The sequence below is a fragment of the Talpa occidentalis genome, unplaced genomic scaffold (assembly GCF_014898055.3).
Source record: "Talpa occidentalis isolate TD23 unplaced genomic scaffold, MPIMG_talOcc4v2.1 talOcc4.3, whole genome shotgun sequence".
Lineage (NCBI taxonomy): Eukaryota > Metazoa > Chordata > Mammalia > Eulipotyphla > Talpidae > Talpa > Talpa occidentalis.
The window spans coordinates 62203145-62225142 of NW_023603184.1; the positions used below are offsets into that span (position 1 = coordinate 62203145).

Sequence of the window (21998 nt, forward strand, 5' to 3'; positions counted from 1 at the left end):
GCCATACCTTCAGCACTTTGCTTGGAAATCTCAACTAAATATTCAGCTCATCACTTATAAGTAGCTTTTAAAATAACTATAAAGTAAAATTCTACAAAGTTTTCTGCTACTAGATGGCAAAGATGTTCTTTCTTTCATTTGTTCCTCATTTCCTTCTGAAATCTCACCTACAATGTTTTCTTTTTTAAGTTTTACTTTATTTATTTATACACACAAGAACTGGGGTGTAAACCAGAGATGTGGGAGGTAAGAGGATTCACCAGAGACAGAGTGGGGAACAGAACAGGCAGACTGACTGAAATACACTGCTGAGGGGAGCAGCAAGTGAGACAGGAGAGGTCTACCCACGGATCGAACTCATGCCTCAGTGGCTGGCTTGATAGTACTGAGATGTAACCCCATGCCACCAGGGAGGCCCAGCAAAGTCTTTAATGTCTGTATTCCTTTACAATCCGTTGAAGTCAATCTAGGTTTTTTCTGTCATGGAGCTCAAATCTTTCCAGCCTTTGTCCCCCGCCCAATTCCAAAACTACATCCACATTTTTAAGTATGTTCTACAGCAGGACTTCATGTCCTGGTGCCAAAATCCATACCAGGTCTTTTTTGCTTCTGTAGCAAATTACCAGAAACATAGTGCCGGGGGTCTGCCTGCACCCCAACTCTTGTATGCATAAATATTGAAAAAAAAAACCTTAGTGCCCCAAAACTATACTGATTTAATATTTTACAAGATCAGAAGCTTGAAATTGATCTTACTATGCTCAATTCAAGACGTTAACAGAGCCACAGTCCTTCTGCAGACTTGAAGGAAGACCCAATTGCTAGTATTTTCTCAGCTTCTCAAAGCTGCAGTCCAGGACTGCCTTGCTCTGACCACTGCTCCCATTGTCACATCTTCCCTGGCTCTGATATTTCCTCTTCCCTCTTATAAGGATTTGAGTGATTATATAGGCCACCTGGTAATGCAGAACATTCTTCTCATACCAAAGTCCTTAGCTTGATCACATCACAATTTACCACTGGCCAGAACATATCCACAAATTCCAGGAGTTAAGACATGGACATCTTTTGGTGATCATTATTCTACCTACCACTAGTTATAGGAGTTCTTTGTATTCTGGATACTAAAACCCAATCAGATGTATGACTTACAAATATTTTCTCCCATTGTTGGTTGTCTTTTGACTTTAAATAATGCACATTTTTTTTAATTTTGATGAACTGTTTATTTTTCCCTTTTGTTGTTGTGATTTTGGTGGCTTATCATAAGAATTTTAGTGCTGTCTCTTAAATTTAGGCCTTTCCATCTCTTTGTGTCTTCTATCTTTAAACAATGCCTTGTAGTTTTTGGTGTATGGGTCTTTTACCTTTTTGGATTAACTTACCCCAAGGTATTTAATTCTTTTTGATGTTATTGTAAATGTGTTTATCTTCCTGACTTCCCTTTCCAATAGTTTGTATGTAGAAACATAACAGATCAAAAGAATGAAACTAGACCACTATCTAACACCATACACAAAAATTAGTACAAAATGGATTAAAGACTTGGATGTAAGACCTGAAGCCATAAAATACAAGCAAGGAAACTTCGGTAGTAGACTCCCTGACTTCATCCTCAAGAGACGTTTGGAGACTCGGCTCCAATGGCAAGGGTAACAAAAGCAGACATACAATACATCAAACTAAAAAGCTTCTGCACATTGAAAGAAACTTGCATAAAAAATGAAAAGACATCCTACCCAATGGGAGAAGATATTTACACATTGTATATCCAACAAGGGATTAATATCCAAAGAACTCATAACACAGCAATAAAAAAACAAATGACGCCATTAGGAACAGGTATCTGAATAGACACTTCCTCCAAAGAAAACATACAAATGGTGACTAGATACATAAAAAGTTATTTATCATCTCTTATTACTAGAGAAATGCAAATCAAAACAATAACACGTTCACACCTGTGAGAATGACTATTATCCAAAAGACAAGAAATAAGTGTTGGAGTGGATATGGAGAGAACACTTAGGCACCGTGAGTAAGAATGTTATGAAAAGCAGTATGAAGATTTTCAAAAAATTAAAATTCCATACAATCCAGTTATTTCACTTCTGGGTATTTATCTGAAAAACACAAAAACATTAATTCAAAGAGATATATGCACCCCATGTTTATTGCAGCATTATTTACCATAGCCAAAAACTGAAAATAACCCAAATGCCTGTAGACTGAGGCATGGATAAAGATGATTCCACTCACAGTGGAATACTGAGGTATACAGAAGGTAAAATCCTTCCATTTGGGAAAATGTGAATAAACCTAGAGGATATTATACTTAGTGAAGTAAGCCAGATAGAAGAAAAACAAACTTAGTATTTCGTTCACATGTGGCTTATAGAGAAAACAAATTAACTAAATAAAAGACAAAAACTTACAGACTATTAAGATTATTTAGTAGTCACTAGAAGGGAATGGGGGAGCAGGGCCAGTAAATTGAGAAAGAGGACTGTTGTATGGTGACGGATAGAACTGGTCTTCTGTGGTGAACTTAATATAGTATATACAGATGTTGATTTATAATCATGCACACCTGAAACTTCTATAATGTTAGGATGTAATGTTACTCAAATAAAAAAATCAATTGACTATGTAAAGAGGTTTATTTTTGTACTCTTAATTCTATGGCACTGGTATATATGACTTCATGCCAGTACAACAGTCTTGATTACTGTATCTTTGCAGCAAGTTTTAAAATCAGGTAATATGTTCCCTCCAACAAGTTCTTTACAAAATTATTCTTGCTAGTCCAGATTTCTTAATTACCAAGGAATTTTAGATGAGTTTGTTCATTTCTGCCAAAAAAATAAAAAATAAATGGCATAACATCAAACTAAAAAGCTTCTGTACACTAAACTATCAATACAAAAATGTCCTATTGAATGGAAAAAAATATTCACACACCAAACAGCTGACAAGGGGCTGAGATGGCTGTATTTCTGAAATGTCTGCTGTAACTTCTCTTTTGTTTCTATCTATTAGCATTTTCTCCCCATTTTTTTTTCTTAGTATTCTTGGATAGATGTTTGTTTATTTTGTTTATACTTTTAAAGAACCAGCTTTTGGTTTCACGGATCTATTTTCTATAACATGAGAGATTGTTTTATGTTCTAACATATGGTCCATTCTATAGAATGTTCCATGCCTACTTAAGAAATATACTTTCTTCTGTTGTTGGATGGTGTATGGTGTGTTCTCCAGATAGGAGTTTTATCCAGTTGGATTATAGTGTTGTTTTTTTATTCCCTTGTTGATGTTCTTTCGATGTCTTCTATTCGTTATTGAAAGTGGTGTATTGAAGTGTCCAACTATAAGTGTCTATTTCTCTCTTCAATTCTTAGTTTTGTTTCATGCATTTTCAGATACATTTTAACAATTTAAATGTTCATGATTATTCTATGTCGTTGATGGATTGACTGACTTATCTACATCAAAACATTTTAAATGATTTAGACTCTTTACTATCTTCTTTTATCTACATATATCTCTGGATGAATATATCTGGTTTCATGATTTTAAATAACATGTATATGCTGATGACTTCCAGATTTTTATCAGTACTCCAATATCTCACAAAATTCTGGACTCATATTAAGCTATATATTCTCCATCTTATAAATCTCTCATACATCAAAGGCTCAAAATAGAACTTGTGATTCACTCACTACCCAACTTCTTCCTCCCTCTGTTCTTTCCTATCTCAGAAAATGTCAACCTTATCCAATTATATATGCAAATTTTAATTAGATTGATCCTTCTCTTTTTATATCACACTTTAGCCAATTCATACACAAGTTATAATTCTAAATCATCCTGAATCCATATACTCTTCAACTCTGTCGCCACTGTTCTAGGCAATCATCATCTCTAATTACCATCTCTACTACTGCACAACTTCCATTACCTTCCACTTGATCTCATTGCTTTATATCTCCGCTCCCAAATTTTCACATTGAAATCATTTTTTGTCACAAAGAAATAACTATTTGTTCATAATTTTCTAATTGTTTCTTATTGCTTTGCACTTAGAATAAAATCTAACCTCAACAGGATTTAAAAATCTTCTCATGAGTTAAACCTCATTTTCCTCCTGAAGTTAATTTTTTACTACTCTCTACTTTCCACACATCCTTTTCTTAAATATGCCCATTTCTTTCTCATCTTTGCTGTTTTGCAATTGTTGCTTTTCTTGTTTGTTCTTGTCTGCCTCTGTCTCATTTAATCTCAGCTTTAATGCTTCTTCCTATAAAATGTCTTCCCTGATTATCTAGTTTAAATTAACCACTCCCCATGCACACAAACCATATATTCTCTACCACAATTCCCAGTTCTATATTCTTCTTAGCACATGAAATTTTTATTGCATTCATTGTACTTAAACTCCATCTGAAATAATGCCTACTTATTAGTTTAATTAGTTTGTCTACTCCCTCTCTACAACCAATTATTGCAAGTTTCATGAAAGCATAGGTTTTCTATTTTGTTGAACTCTTTCAACTTGCATACCAAAGGCCAAAACCATATACTTATTATTGTACAAATAGGTGACAAAATCTAGGTAGTGGCAATAAATGAATTATAAATTTGGCAGCCAATACAATGATAAATGTGGCACAACTATGTTCAGTCTATTTCTTTGCTCGAAACACCAGAAAGTATCTATCATATACCCACTCCTAGAACTGAGGAGTCTCCCCAACAGAGCTATGAGGACTGAGAGTGAGAGAGAAGTGGATGACAGAACAGATCCAGTATGTTCTAACAGATGAGGGGTAGACTGTAGAAATTCACTACAAACACAACCATAGATTTGAGTCACACTGTAAGTAGAGTTTATAAAAATCTGATATGTAAGAATCAGAGTTTATAAAATTAAAATCATGAGATTTAAGCAAAATGGAATAAAAATCGATGAATGTACTTTGAGAAAATTAATATGATAAGCTTGGCTTAAATTAAAATAAAAAAGGAACTAATAATCAAGGAGTTAACAAAGGACGCTGATAAAATGGTAGGTCTTAACACACTGGAAAATTTGCAGGGATTTTATAGTCATCTCTGATCATGTTCAACTTCTCTGAGAAGTTTCAAGTATTAAAAGACACAGGGTTATGAATTATTATTACAGTCAGTTTGTATTGTAAACCCAGAGACTCAGAAAGTAAAGAAAAGGGCTAACGGAATTTAAAGAAAAATTATAGTGTATTGATAAATACAATGTTCTTGACTTCATGCATGTCATTCAGTAAGCACACACTCGAGAGTCTGACGTTAGGCACAAATGAAAGACACGATCCCTACACTGAAATGACTCAGATAAATGAACAATGAAGTTAGCATGAGTACAATGATAAATGTTAATACCTAGGGGCTTGGGGATATAGACCAAAAGCTCCTTGCTTATTAAGGTTGTTGACATATTCAGAAATTTTCTTGAAAATATTGTTAAATATTGAATGATGAGTAGAAATGGTCAAAACAATAAACTCTTTAGGGGTTAGAGAACAGCAGTATGTCCATGCATTGAGTAGGAAGGCTTCCCAAAAGAGACAAAAATTGAATTTGACTTGACAAATGAGTAACATATGCAGAGACAGACATATTCTTTTCCTAGGGTTGATCTGAACAATTACTACAACTGGGTGACTTAAAACAGAATTACATTCTCACAGTTCTAGAGGCTACGTTCAAAACCAAATTGTCAGCAGGGCCGTTCTCCCCCCAGAGGCTCTAATGAAGATTCCTGCCTTGTCTCTTCTGCTTCTGGTAGTTGCTCTTGATCATTGGTATTTTTTTGGTTTGTGACAGCATAACTACACTTCCTGCCTCTATGTTCACATGGCTTCTCCTCTCTATGTGCCTGTGTGTCTGTATCTCATAAAGACATGTCATCCACTATGACATCAACTTAACTAATTACTACAACTAATCTACAACAATCCCATTTTTTTTTTTTCATATCCTGAGGTACTAGATAGACATGAACTTTGGGGCAGCACCAGTCAATACAATACAACAGATCATATAGAACTACAATTCTATTTTAATTTTTTTAAACACCCTTGTTTATTTTTCATAATGTAGGATTTCTCCCCCGAGGAATGGTCATAATGGTTTTCCCGCCACCAAAGTCCCCAGAGTCTCCACTGCTCTCTCCCCCACCACCATTTTCAACTCTTCCTCCCCCTCCTCCTTCCCTCCTGAATTTCTCAGATTTGTTATCTTCTTCCTTCATCTAGAATAAAAATCCCCAAAGTATCCAAAACTCTCCTGACTAGAAAGGGAATAAAAATGGAGGTATCACACAGCCAGACTTCAAACTGTATTATAAGTTCATAATAATTAAAACAGCAAGGCACTGGAACAAAAACAAGCGCACAGACCAATGGAATAGAATTGAGAGCCCCAAAATAAAAACACATATTTCTGGAAAACTAATATACAACAAAGGAGCAAAGTAAATATACTGGAACAAGGAAAGCCTCTTCAAAAAATGGTGCTGGGAAAATTGGACTGTCACATACAAAAGAATAACACTAGACCATTATCTCATATCAAACACAAAAATTCAACTCAAAAGTGGACAAGACGGGCCTCCCCTGGTGGCGCAGCGGTTGAGCGCTGGGCTGTGAGGCTGCCCGCAGCCTCTGCAGCGCTGGTTCGTTCCCCAGCTGCTGGCGAGTGTCCCACAAAAAAAAAAAAAAAAAAGGGAGGGGTTGGGGCAAGACTTGGATGTAAGACCTGAAACCATAAAATTCATAGAAGAAAATAGGCAAAACACTCCATGACATAAACTCCAGAAACATCTTTGCAGAGTCATCTCCAACAACAAGGAAAGCGAAGGAGATAATAAACAGCCGGGACTATATAGAACTACAATGTGTTCTATAACGTGTGAAACTAAAAGTGTACAAAGTTAGGGGAATCTAGACACCGTTTGTGGGTTCTTCACCCATGTGCTCACAATTGCAACACACGTCAAACTTAGGGTTCAGCAACAACAGGATGTATTTACAAAGGAGAAACTGGGGAAAAGGAAAATGTTCCTAAGGCCACACATGGCTGGCTCTCCTACCCCAGATAGTGTCCAGTGTCTAGTAGCTCAAACAAAAGCTGTTCATGCAAGATAATGCTGTCCCTCAGATGAGAACCTAGAACTGGCGGTACACCAGACAGTAATGGACCAGGATCCAGCTAACCTGTGTCAGCTGGAGTAGTCATAGGTGTGCTGCTGAGACCACGTTCCAGCAGTATCTCTCCTGAAGTCAGTCTGTCTCCTCCAGAAGTCAATCAAGTCTCCTTCTTATGCCTCCTCAAGCTGCTACATCCAGTCATCCAAAGCACCTCCTCTCCAAAAATCCCCAAGCTGAGTCAGCCTTTGCTTATATTTGCTTTCAGGTACCTGCCTTTCAAATCTGATTGGCCCATTTTCCAAGCCAGCTGTTCCCAAGACTTAATTGGTGCTGGAGCCATCTTGAAACTAATTGGTCTCAGTGGGAGCTCGGACCTGGTCCATTTTCATAGCCAGCTTGGGGTTCAAAACCAAAGCCCCAGGAATATGTCCTACCTGTCCTGCATTGTCTTGTGCCAGAACTAGTTAAGTAAGCTCTGCTGTATCTGAATGGTGCTGGCCAGGTTCAAACATGGCCAAAACTGCCATGATTTTTTTTTTTCTTTTTTCCTAAAACCAAAACATGAGTCATCAAATCCAGCTGCCTTGGCATAGTCCAGGCTGATGCTGATCAGCTGGGAACTGCTGTTACAGACCATCCAGAACTACTTTTGTGAAGTTAGTATTCACTGTTAAATATTCAAAAATATTTAACAGGGGGCCTCCCTGGTGGCGCAAGGGATTAAGTATCGCACTATGAAGCGATCTGCAGCCTCTGCAGCATGAGTTCTATGCCCAGCCGGCCAGAGAGCAACCCACATGGCTCAGCAGACCTCTCCTGCCTCTCCCGCTGCTCCCCTCAGCAGTGTATTTCAGTCAGTCTGCCTGTTCTGCTCCCCACTCTGTCTCTGATGAATCCTCTCACCACCCCCACTGTAAGGTCAGGAGCGGACACAGAGCAGGTTCTCTGATCCCATGCAGACCGGGTAAAGGAGGAGTCAGAGTCCTCAGTGGTTTTGCAGGTTTTTTATTGGGGTTCACCAGGCATATGGTAGGCAGGGGTGCTGGCCTCCCAGCCCCCAGCAAGTCTTCACTCTATCTGGGCTCTCTGGAGTTTGTTCTGCTGCTTCTCGGCTTCTCTTTCGGCTTTGGCTTCGGCTTCTACTGCTGCTCCTGGCGTCCCCGTGACGCCGCCCTTAAAAAGCACAGTCTTAGCTCAGCTGAATCCCATCTACCTGGGCCCATACCCTATTCCAGGTGCCCGCCATCAGGCATGCATTCAGGACAAGGATCCATCATCTATCCTGATGGCGGAAGGGCAGAAAAGCCTGATATTTTCTTTACCCTACACCCATCCCCCCGGCGCATCTTTGACCTGTACCCCAGCTCTTGTATGCATAAATAAATAAATCTTTAAAAAAATATTTAACAAATGGAACAGTGATAACATTAATATGGAAAATATATGTATATTTATTTTTATTTTCTAAGTAAGTCTGAACTATAAAACTGGCTTTATACAAGTTGTAGCATGTAGGGTAAGTGAAGTATCAGGCTTTTCTGCCCTCCCGCCATCAGGATGGATGATGGATCCTGGCGGTCCTGAATGCATGCCTGATGGTGGGCACCTGGAGTGGGGTGTGGGCATAGGTAGGTGGGTTTCACCTAGGCTGATACTGGGTTTATAAGGGTTGAGTCATGGCGAAGACAGCAAAATAGCAGAACGAAAGAGTAAGAGACCAGAACAAGAGAGAGAGCGAGAGAACGCCACGAGAGAACGCCAAGAAAGCCCAGATAGAGTCAAGATTCGCTGGGGGCTGGGTGGCCTGCCAGTCCCTGCTCCCCCACCCCAGCACTCCTGCCTGCCGTGTACCTGGTAAATCTAATAAAAGCCTGCAAAAGCCACTGAGGGCTCCAGCACTCCTTCTTCACCCATCTGCTGGGGTCATAGAGAACCTGCCCTGTCTTCATGCCGCTACATAGCATAAATCATTTATGAAATCACTCCAAAATTATTGATGATATGACTTTCTGTTTGAAGCTAATAGTGTAAGTAATAATTTAACACATGTAATCTGTGATGTGTGATATCTACATCACACATATGCATCACACTCTCAAAGTCAAACCCTTTGTCTTGTTACTAAGGTTTTGTACCAAAAAAAAAAAAAAAAAAAGGCACATGGAGAGAAAATAGAGCTGGTCTCTGCCCCCAGTTCCTAAATGAAATCTCCCCAAACCCTGTAAAGTCCTAAGTGATAAGAGCGCTGGGAGCATCTTTCCTCCTAACATTTAGTATTTTTCCGTTTCCTGACCAAGGTTTCCTGAAGCCCTTGTGTAGGGTAAGGAAAAAGTATCAGGCTTTCCTGCCCTCTGGCCATTAGGATAGATGAGGGAACCCTGTGGTCCTGAATGCAGGCCTGATGGCAACACCTGGAGCGGGTGCACCTGGGCTGAGAGACTGAGTTTATTTATAAGGGCGGCGTCACGGGGACTCCAGCAGAAGCCGAGAGAAGCTGAGAGAAGAAGAAGAGAAGCAGAGAGAACACCAGAGAGCCCAGATAGAGTGAGGATTTGCTGGGGGCTGGGAGGACTGCCAGCCTCCCGCCCCCCAGCACCCCTGCCTGCCATGTGCCTGGTAAATCTAAATAAAAGACCTGCAAAAGCCACTGAGGACTCTGACTCCTCCTTACCCGGTCTGCTGGATCAGAAAACCTGCTCAGTGCCCCTTCCTGCCCCTATACCTTGTAATTTCCTGAGTTAAAGTGTTACCTCTAATCCTCACGCGGTAATGCTAGGTTGGCTCCTAGATGAGAACTGATCAACAGAAAGACCAAGACATGAGTAGAAGCTTAGAATTTTTATCCTACCCTCAGAGGAACACTGAAAGTAAATAACTCATCTGCCTACATGAGGAAATAGCCATGAAAAGCCCAAATGTATGGGGTTCAAAGAGCTTCCAGAGTGATAAACACACCATGCCAGGCAGGTGACATACCCACACCCAAATAGTCAAAAGCTCATGTCCGGGGCCCTCCCAGACCTTGCCCTATGTGTCTCTTCCTCTGGCTGTTCCTCTGTAGCCTTTGTCATGTCCTGTGATCAGCTGGTAAATTCAGGTGTCTCCCTGAGTTTTGTGAGCTACTCCAGCAAATGAGCTGAAACTCAGAAGGGGTCCTGGGAAGCACTGATCTGTAGTCAAGACTGACAGCAGTGTTGGGGAACCCAGGACCTGCTCTTCCCATCGGCATCTGAAGTGTGCTGAGAACAAGCATCATAGGCCTGAAACCCTCACCTGTAGGATCTGACCTTATCTCCAGGTAAATCATGTCAGAACTAAGCAGTAGGACACCCAGCTGATATCCTGGAGAATTGCATGGTGTAAGGGACAACCCCCACACATCTGGTGTCAGAAGTCAGAAGTGAAGCTCTCTATGAGTAGGAAAGGAGGCTCAGAAGATCAAAGGGCTGCTGGACTTAGTTCTAAAATCAAAACCACCATCAAACTACCATGACTTTTCAATTAATCATTAACAATTAGGTCACTTGTAGATCTAATAAGTCAATATTTCCTCTTGACAATATTCATTCTCTGCTGAATCCTGTTTCTGATGAAATAGTAATAATTGTGCAATAGCAATAGCCCAATTTAGCAAATGTGCTAAATTTTAAAGTGTTGTGTGTATGTGTGTGTGTGTTAATCCTTGCTGTTGACAATAACAAAATCCACTTATTGTAATGCAACAGATAACCAGATCAAACCTTATCTTCCTGGCTGGAAAGTGGTGAGTTATTTGACTAATATGGGCACAGAGTTTCCAGCAGCTGCTCGACTGTTCTGTCTCTAAGATTACAAACCTTTCTCTACCTCAGTTTCTTCACCTATAAAAGTATAATGATTATAATTATAATACTCTACTGAGTTGATTATACATTTAGAAAGTATATGCCTGGCATAGAGTAAGTGCTATGTTAAGTGTTAACTCTCATTTTATTAATAAACCTAATGCTTTTAATATCTATGACAAGTTAGCATTTGATGATCTTTAATGAGTTCCTCCTTAAATGGAGATGAATTTCAAAAGGATTGCTTAAAAGAGGGACTCAAATTCTTGGCATCCCCACAGGCACAGTCATACAATGTCCTATCCCCAGTGCCCCCTCCCCATGAGGCAGAGCATATGATACCTTGCTTGTGTCTTCATTAGCCTCCATGACTATTGACTCACTTGCTCTTTTGTCCATCCTTGGCTCTCTCAGAGTCAAAATCTTGGTCTTGTATTCTATGAAATTACCATGCAGCGGAAATTTTGGCAAATTCACCCTGGGGAGTGGGCACAGATGCAGTTAGTCAGATGAACCATAAGCATTTACCATTGGATACCAGTGATTCCACCAAGGGTGAGTTTCTCTCTCACCAGGGACAAGACACTGGTGAGGGGCCCTACCCGCAAGGCTGCGAGTCCAGCAGTTGTCAGGACTAATTAATCCCAGATGGTGCCCACCTGTTGCTCCATTAATCTGGACAGGAACGTGGGAATGATAAAGAGCAGCCCATCGGGATTCCTAGGCAGCCAGGAATGATGTCCAAGAAACGGGGATGTCCCGAAGCTAAATGACATCAGCAATGAACAACCAGAACAGTCATAAGTCTGATGTCTGGAGCAGAGTCCTGGTAGTCATTGATAATAAGGTCAGCAACACATTAGTTCTCACATATGGGGTTCAAAGGAAATGCTGGGGTGAATCTGTGCAGGGCTAAGAATTCTCATATCCTTTATAAATCAAAGTCCATTTTGACTATCCAAGAGCAGGCTAAGGAATATAATAATATTTTAAATGCATTTGACCACAGACCATTTCTATTTTTTTAAGACATGCCTTTGAAAATCACAGTATAGTAGAAAGATCACAGGATTTGGAAACATTTAGGCCTTGGTTTCATTCCCAGCTCCTTCACATACCAGATACATGACCTCGGACACAACCCTCTCCCCAACACACCTTTGCATTCCATTTGTAAAAGAAGCATAAGACCCACCTTTCAAGCTATTATAATGGCAAGAAAGGAAATTCTCAGGGACTTGGGGAGAAGACTTTCTGTTCCCCAATTTACTCACCTTCCATCCTGGCGCTATACTTTCCAGGCTCCTCTGCACTTGTGAGCACTCCTGTCACTATCTGGATAGCAGAAGGTGGTGGCCAGCAACAAGTTCTATTTCCAAGTCAGGATCATAAAACCCTCCAATGAGCAACCTTCTTCCTCTTTTTCTTTCTCTCTACCCACTGACAAAAAAAAATTAAATGAACTTTTAGAGGGAAAGGCAGAAACTTAAGGAAAAAGGGTCTTACTGGGTCCTCGATTCACTTGTTGAATCTCCAAGGTGAGTCTCCCAGCCATCAATGTCCACTCTAGGCAGTCCATGAGTAAGAAATGGACATGTATTGTGTTGAAGCGCTGATATTTAGAGAGGCTTTTTGATGCCACTATGGTATGAATGGAAAGCTCATTGCCCAGTGCCTGGTAAATGTGGAGTAACTGGTAGATACTAGAGTCCAATGATTACGATAATTGCATAAATATACTGGAAAGAAACAATTCTTGTGATTCAGCTAAAATATCAAGGAAGTAAAATTCCTGGGTACACTGACGTTTCCCAATGGGTTTGTCAACTTCTGTTCTGTGGCTATAAATTACTGACTCATTGTATCAGTTGCTAAGGCTACCATAAGAAAGTACCACAACCTGCATGGTTTAAAGAGCAGGAATTTATTTTCTCATAGTCCCGGAGGCTGGAAGTCCAGGATGAAGATGCTGGTGGAGTTGCTCCTTCTCAGGTCTCTCTGGGGAAAGGTCATCTTCTTGTCTTCACATGTTCTGCCCTCTGTGTGCATGCATGTGTGTGTATGTGTGTGTGTGTCCAAATCCCCTCTTCTTGTAAGGACACCAGTCACACTTGACTACTATCACCCATCTAATGATTCCATTTCAATGTAATTACTTTGTTCATGTTGGTAAAGTGTGAGGGTCTAGGCCCTCAACATATGAAATGTGGGAGAGACACAATTCAGTCTAGGCCAACCACCAACCTGTGACTCTGCCTTCCAAATAATTCAAGTAAAGAAAGCTTGTCCAGATAATAGCCATATATTCTTGCTGGAGTGTTGGTCACAAAAAAGCACCATTTATACTTGAACTTACTCTATAAATGTCAACTTTGCTTTCTCTCTCTATGGAGAAAACACTTTGTTGGGAGGCAAGGACAAAAACAGCTGTAGCAAATATAATTGGTTTTCCTATTGGTTAGTCAACAAAATGCACATGGTATATGGATTTAAACATGAAAGGGAGTGAATTTCAGGCAGCGAATTTCCTACAGAGCAGAAAATAAAGCTAACTCCCAATTATGACTAAAGTATATCCTTTAATTATTGTGTTACATCACACATAGATATATGACAGGTACTTGTTCAAAGGAGCAAAGGAGCAACAGTATCTCTGGGATTCACACAGTCTTTTAGAATCCTGCCTGGGAAGGTTTTTTTTTTTTTTGATGTGTTTTTCAGATTTCAAAAATATTCAAAGTCAGAAAACAGAAATGAAAGAATGAAATTTTGTACTGCTTTTAGAAATGGTGGCAGTCTAGAAAAGTCCCTCATTGAGTAGATTTTACAATTAGTAGAATTTATTTTGAAGGTATCAGCCTCCTGAGTATAAACCAGCTGTACATATTGTTACAAAGTATGTACTGTTTAGACTCCCAACACTGTTCAGAGATATCTTATCCAACCATAGAGCAGAGCCAACTCACCATCAAGTAAAACCTTGAACTCATTGTTTGCCTGATCACTCAAAAAATTTCAGTTAGGAGAAAAACACATTTAGGGAAGATTGCCTGAGGACCTTGTGGTCTTTTTATTCTTCTCCTCTAGATACTCTGAAAATTATCCTTTGATTAATCTATCCAAACAAACCCTTCTCCCTTGGAACATACTCTTTTGTTCCCACCCTGCACATCCAAGAGAAGTCATAGTCTCATACTGAAGCATCAAAAAGAAATTAGGCAGGGTGGGACCATGCCAGGGGTGAAGACCTACCATACCAAAAATGCATCGCTGTTCCATGGATTGAGACTATATTATTTGCTTAGCACAGTCCTGACTTCATGGGATAGAGGATTATAAATTTTAAGAGGGCAGGAGCTATGTCTTGTTCATCATTTCTCCAGCAGACATCAATCAATATCTCACTCACTCTTTAAAACAACTCTTTAAAACACATTTTGATCCTCACTTAGTGAAGAGGAAAATAAGGCTCAGGGAGGTTGAGGCTTGGCTGGGCTTCGCATGTAGTAAGCTGCAGGCTTTGCACCATGCCCAGGCCCATGGCCACAAGCAAGACATCAGGGTCCTGCCCCAGACCTGAAGAAAGTGCAAGGGCACTTTCTTCAAGAATTGCTATGCCCTCAACAGAGCCTGGGGATGACTAGTATGGATAGTGCCATCAGGGGGACCTCTAGTCTGGACTGGGACCTGCATGAGTCCCATCTCTTCTTTGTAGGGTGGTCCTGATGTGCTCCCTATGAGGGGTCACCAGATATCTCTTGAAATTCCAAAACTCATGCTGATGGGGCCACCCCAGGCCCCACAGCTGAGCCCCTGTTCAAATGAATCACAATTCCCAGTTTGGCAAATTTGTGCTTTCCCAAACCAGTCATAAACCATGCAAGATATGGAATAAAGTTTTGTGGAACTGGGACTGGTCTTCTCACTTTTCCCAAAGATCCCTCGCCTATGGTCCCTGTGACAGATGGCTTGTGCAGGCACTAGAAAGACATCACGTGCTAGCAATGCAGCATTACAGTCTGAAGAGGTCAAGAGGAGATGTAGCTGGAAGATATTTATGATGTAAAACTCTGGACAGCAAATTTCACATGATCAGAGACAAATCATCATTCACATTTTCCTACATATTCTGGGCAAGACTTGACTTTATATTCATTATTACAAAGCATAGCTAGCAACCTTAGAAAGTGTCTTAAGACCTGGCATTCCCAGATGGTCTTGTGGCTGATCCAATGTCAAGAGCAATGATGTCACCAGCATTAAATAGATTGGATGAAAGTCAAAAGAGGCAAAATCTATATCAAAACGTTACAAAACAGTGTCCCCAAAACCACAGAATTATGAGCATAAGGGAAATTTTCACCTCCTGTGGTTCCTTGGGCTGGTCCAATAATAAATGGACACAGAATAGATTAGCGCAAAAAAAAAAAAAAAAAAAAAAGGAAAGGGCCTCCCCAGTGGCGCAGCGATTGAGCGCCGGGCTGCCAAGCTGCCCTCAGCCTCTGCAGCACCGGTTAGATCCCCAGCTGCCAGCAAGGGTTCCTCCTGCCGCGCCCGCTGCTCCCCTCAGCAGTGTACTTCATTAGTCTGCCTATTCTGCTCTCCGTTCTGACTCTGGTGAATTCTCTCACCCTCCCGCACTTCTGACTTTACCCAGTTCTTGTATAAATAAATAAATAAATCTTTAAAAAAAAAAAAAGAAAACTTTCTTAAAAAAAAAAAAAAGGACAAACTTAATTTGTACACACAGAAGTCCATCAACTATGGAAACTAGCAAATAACCAAAACAGCCAGTGTATATAGCTTTTAGCAGAAGAAACAATAAATTTTTGTGGAATAGAAAGAATAAAGAAATTCTTGAAAGTTTTGTTCTGGACAACCAATTTAGTGAACTGAACAGAGTTTGTTTCACAGTCCCCTTCCCTGTCTTTGATGATGGGGGTGGTCTCTCCATCTCTGTGCAGAGAGGGCACCTTCACCCAGAGATTTAGTACCTGCTTTCAGGGCAACAGAGGGGAAGAGGATCAGAGAAAATACCACTTTCAATAGAAAGGGAGGTTTAGGGTTTCACTCATTCATTGACTGTTTATTTTTAATTGAAACTAGTCAGCGCACGTCCGGGCACGTCATGTGGTTACTTGACATGAACAATGATGGAAGCAATGGAATTAAGCACAGTCTGCTTGACCGTGAAGAGCACAGTGATAATTCCTTGGCCTGCAAGGATGAGCTAGTTCTCTAAAAGGAATCACGCATACACCAATCAGGCAATAAAAAAAACTTAAGTAGTTCCTTTTTACATAGTATTCAAAATCTTCATTAATGAATCACTGTACCTCACATGGACCCACAAACTGTGTAATACATATTTGATAGTCACACTCCTATTGAATTGGGGGCGGGGAGGGGGAGTTTGAAAGCTAAAGTTCATGTAGAATGAAGTAAAGTGAAGATTTCCAGGTGAGAAATGTATCATACAACAAAACTTTCATACAAATCTACTGTTACTGTGTATGTGAGAGTATAATGTGTTTTTTCAAATTAATACACCTGGAGTCTATTATTTTTATTGAAGTCACAAAGGCTGACAACATTGTTTATAATTCGGGGGTTAGCTTCACTGCTCATCAGATGTAGAGAAATTCGCTGCAAGAGACATTTGCTACCTTAGGAGCAGCTTTAGATTCAGAGCAAAATTGGACAGAAACAATAGTGTTACCAACAACCTCCTTCTCACAAACATGTGTCTCCAACAACATTCCAAGTGTGGTAAGCTTGTTGCAGTTGATGAGCTGACACTGACACAGCCTTACCAACCAACTTGCTTGAATTCTCTGTTTACCACAAATGAGTGAAAGCAGAAAATACTGCTTTCTCTATTGGACTTATTTCACTCAGTGTAATACCCTCAAGATCCTTCCATGTTGGCACAAATATAAGGAATCCATCCTTCTTTCATAGTTCAGTGGTATCCATTGTGATAAGTTTTTACTGAAATTATGTATATAGACCAGAGTCCACAAAAATACATGCCTCCTTTCTCTCTACAAACTAGGCATGGCTCCACAGAGGTTTATTGCCTCCCAAAACTTATGATCTTAACCAAACAATCCAATATAGCTTCTAACTTCATTTACCCTCTTTTCCAAGTATACCAACTATTCATTACTGTTCATCATGATGACACAGCATCTTCCACAATCTAGTTTTACACAATGCTTTTCCCTCCTGCAATGTCCATTTTCCTCCTCTCTAATGGGAGCACAAGTTAGTGCCTCTCCCTTCGTGAAGCTTCCCTGAGGCTACCCCACCCCAGTCCACCTTTGGTTTATATGTGGCTTGAAACAGAGCCTTTACTGGGAAAGATCTTTTAGTTTAGGAGTCACTGGTGCTTTCGCATATTGTTATTTTTACCAGAGTTCCCAGTCAGATTATAAACAATTTGTGCACAGGAATGCAGTGTATTTAATATTGATTCTCTATATTGCTTAGCTCAATACTGTCTATGCAACAAATCTTCAGTAAATAGTTGGAAAATGGAGGAAGAAATGAGAGGTCTTTTTTTATCTTTAAGAAAATTGCACTTAAGTCATCTAAGATATTTTTTAAAAGAGACTAATCCTGAATAAATTTTTATTAAACTATATTGACTTCCCCTAGGGTTTTTTTTTTTTTTTTTGCAGAAGTATCAAGATAAAATGATTTTTAAGTTTCACCCCCCCCAAAGAAAAATGCTTTTCATTTTTTCATCTATTTGTTCATTCATTAAGTGTGGATTGTGTCCTTACCATGAATCAAATGTGGTGATGACCACAAGTAGGATACAAATAAGACAAGCCTTATTTTCAAAATGTTCATAATCTACTTGGAAGAGGAGGAATCAGAAAAATAAACAGATAACACAGGGAAACCAAATGAGAGAGAGATGGAGAAGGGATGAAGAAAAGAAATGACTGGTATTCATTAGTAGATTTCTATTGTTTGCATTTAGAAGACAATTTAGCCAATTTTGTTTTTCCACCTCCAACAGTGACCACATACTCTGGAACCCATGGATGTACATGACTTATCTTTAAAAAAAACAAAACAATCAGTTCACACATAGAATAAGAAAATTGGATGGAACTCAAACAGAAGTCAATTGTGGGCCTCCCAGGTGGCGCAGCGGTTGAGCGCTGGGTTGCGAAGCTGCCCGCGGCCTCTGCGGCGCCGGTTCGATCCCCGGCTGCTCCCCGGCCACCGGAGGAGGGTCCCACATGGCGTGCAGACCTCTCCTGCCGCCCGCTGCTCCCCTCAGCAGTGTACTTCGGTCCTTCTGCCTGCTCTGCTCCCCACTCTGGCTCTGGTGAATTCTCTCACCCTCCCGCGCTTCTGACTGTACCCAGTGCATGTATAAACCAAACAAACAAACAAATAGATAAATAAGACATGCCTCTAGAAAATTAAAAAAAAAAAAAAAAAAAGAAGTCAATTGTACCTGAAATATGTATACATATCTATTTCTTTTTAGTCTGGAACGCTTTATTATGTCATCTCTTTCACAAAGGAAAATTTATAAAATTAGACTAACAATTCATCAAAATTAGATGATTTATTACAATATGCTTAGATTATAATTACTCTGTGTGTCAAATCTGGGGACATGAGACCTGGGATTACCAGGCACACAGTGGTGACAAGAGTAGGGTCAGGCCCCACTGGCTTTCCAGTCACAGGTACAAGCTCACTAGGCCTGTTGCTTTGTTTTTTTATTTAACCAGCATCTCAGGCTATCACCAGTAATATCTCACCAAAAGTTATTATAGAAATGCAGTGGCAATTCAAGAATCAAGGCATTTTCTCCTATTAATATATAAAAATCCTGATAATGAGACGTAGGATATTCAATCTGCCACTAGCATCTCTGGGAACACATGTTTATAGATGGTCTTTAATGTGAAAAATAGACATTGAATAGAGATGAAAGAGAAAAGAAGATTTTAAAAAGAAGAAAATCCCTGAAAGATGAGGGATTCCAAAGACTAACTTCTTCTGCTTTATCATTTGCCTTCAAAACCTGACTCTAGATCAGAAGATAAAAAGAATTTGGGTCCAAAATAAGAAACTTTCCACACACTTGTTCTTCTCACCCTCATACTCAAATTTAAAGTGATGTGATTGATGTATTTTATTTATGTCTTTGGGTAAGCCCATCAAGACAACATAATTGCAGTTTCTTTTTCAGGGATACAAAGAATACATCTGAGTGAAGTGATTAACTCTTTGCTAAATTTTGATCAACAGTCCGCCAAAGCAAAAAGAAGGTCAAGTAAAAAGCTATTTTTAATTAAAATGAATGAATAAAATTGATTTTATAAAATTATAATGTTTTTTAATGATTGTGGAAGATTGTGTTCAGGGCAGAAAACTGACATTTTGCCTTAATCAATGCACATTTTATTAAAATCAATGTGGTCTATTATGTAAGGTCTATTGAAAGAAACTTTAATAAAGCTCAATCTATAAAGTAACCAACTCTAATTCAATGGAAATTTAAACTGAGGTAGCCAGTGTTCATTCAACACTTACTTATTGAGTGCTAACTATATACAAGGCACTCAGGAAGCAGGAAGTATCGTCAAAAATCACTTTTCTTTCCCTTAAAGTATGGAGTATGCACTAGCTTATTTAACAACTTAACTAACTTCAAATTATGCTATGTAAATAGCCTAAATTATGTATCAGATTCAAGGACATTTAAATGTATTAAAGAACTATTTTAAAGAACTATTTCTGTTACTTTTTTTTTTAAAGATTTATTTTTATTTATTTATACAAGCACTGGGTACAGCCAGAAGAGCGGGAGGGTAAGATAATTCACCAGAGCCAGAGCAGGAGCAGAACAGGCAGATGGACGAAGTACACTGCTGAGGGGAGCAGTGGGTGGCAGGAGAGGTCTGCGCGCCATGTGGGACCCTCCTCCGGTGGCCTGGAGCAGCCAGGGATCGAACCGGTGGCGCAGAGGCTGCGGGCAGCTTCGCAACCCAGCGCTCAACCGCTGCACCACCTGGGAGGCCCTCAGTTACATTTTAAATGAAAATTTCAACTTGAAAAAAATTTTGAAGCTAATTGCTTTCTCAATTCTAATAAATGACTTCAATTGTTAATGGAAGTGGAATGGGCTCAGTCTCAAGTTCCAAGGGAATTTTCGGTACTGAAAAAAGTGCTACTTATACTTCACACTGTGCATTGTTTGTTTCTTCAGTTTTTTCTCTTATAATAAAATTTATGTTTCTATCCATGTCTGTTTCCACTTGGGGTTCCAAAATACTCAATTCCAGGAACCAGAGCTGATGTTATAACTGACTGTTAGTCTCATGTCTTCTTCTTGACCTTTTTTTTTTTTTTTTTAAGATTTATTTATTTATGCATACAAGAGCTGGGGTAGAGGCCAGAGATGCAAGGGGTGAGAGGATTCACCAGAGACAGAGCCGGAAACCAAACAGGCAGACTGATGAAATACACTGCTGAGGGGAGCAGCAGGAGAGACAGGAGAGGTCTGCTGTGCCATGTGGGTTCCTCCCTGGCCCGCCAGGGATCAAGCTCATGCTGCAGAGGCTGCAGATTGCTTCATAGTGGTGCTTAACCCCTTGTGCCACTAGGGAGGCCCCCTCTTCTTCTTGATCTTAAATGCCCATTAAAACTTCTATTTCCAGGCCTCCCCAGTAACACAGCGGTTGAGCGCTGGGTTGGGAAGCTGCCCGCAGCCTCTGCAGCACTGGTTCGATCCCCGGCCACCAGGTGAGGGTCCCACATGGCGTGCAGACCTCTCCTGCTGCGCCCGCTGCTCCCCTCAGCAGTGTATTTCGTCGTTCTTTCTGCTCTGCTCCCCGCTCTGGCTCTGGTAAATTCTCTCACGCTCCCACACTTCTGACTGTACCCAGTGCTTGTATAAATAAATAAATAAATCTAAAAAAAAAATAAACACTTCTATTTCCCTGATACTTACTCTTGATTCTTATCTATATTCAGCTTCATTTTATTACATGTGTCTTTAATGTAAGATGCTTCAAAACCATTAAATAACAAAGTGATTGAAAGAAGTAAAATATAGCTTAAAAAAAAGATTTTAGCTATTTGAGAGCTAAAGCAATATCCCAGTTATTATTTATCTATGGTATTTTTCTCAATTCTTGTTACATGGCAAATAATCATTGAATTCTTATCTTAAATTAAGTAGATAATTTTATTCATTAATTCAGCAAGCATGTACTGAGCACCTACTGCGTTCCATGAACCCTGCCATATGCTGAGGCTCTAAATAGATATAGATAAGAACTGTCAATTAAAGTAGACTAACTGTTATAATAAACAAACCTAAATCAACCAAGCAACCAAAGCTCATTGCTCACAGTTCTAAGCCTAGGCAGGGAAGAATACTCTGTCTCATCCCAGAAGCTTTACTCTATTTCTATATAGTAAAGCTTTTCTATATTTCATCTCCAAAAGTGGCCCTGGGTATCAGCATCTAGATGGAGGTGGGGATGAAAAAAACTGCAGACTTCTGTGAAGAGTTGTTGGGACAAACCTGAATGGTCAACCACTTCCACCCCAACGCCAGGGGCCAGAATTCAATCCCAAAGTGCCATCTAACATGCATAACAAGTCTATTTGCTGAAAGGAGCTGGGAAATGTCTTTCTCCTGGTCATTCATGGCCAGGAGAAGCAAAACCAAGCTTGGTGAACATCAAACTTTGTGTCCTTCTTAGTCTATTCTCTTGTTGTCATGGGGCCCACCCACTTCATCCCCAGGAGACAACACAATGACCCATTTTTATGAGCTCATGGTCCACTGAGAGTCACCCAGACACACTCAGTAAGAAATGGTGGGCTGGGGTCAGGAACACGATGGTGATAATTCCCAGTCTGGACATGAAAGAACAGAGGACACACAGAATTCAACTTGCCCAATTATGAAATCCCACTCAATCAGGCCATAAGCATA

At 39.9% G+C, this 21998-nt stretch overlaps 1 long non-coding RNA gene across 1 annotated transcript in view; it reads right to left on the reverse strand.

The window, feature by feature from the left end:
* Positions 1 to 1833: 1833 nt before the first annotated feature.
* The window catches only part of LOC119255738 (uncharacterized), a 42548-nt gene continuing 22383 nt past the window's right edge, over positions 1834 to 21998 (reverse strand). Inside the window, exons 2-4 of the long non-coding RNA XR_008553528.1 lie at positions 12289 to 12454; positions 11357 to 11492; positions 1834 to 2123 (exon numbers count right to left, since the gene is read on the reverse strand). This is a non-coding gene — a long non-coding RNA (uncharacterized LOC119255738). The remainder of the gene's footprint in view (positions 2124 to 11356; positions 11493 to 12288; positions 12455 to 21998) is intronic.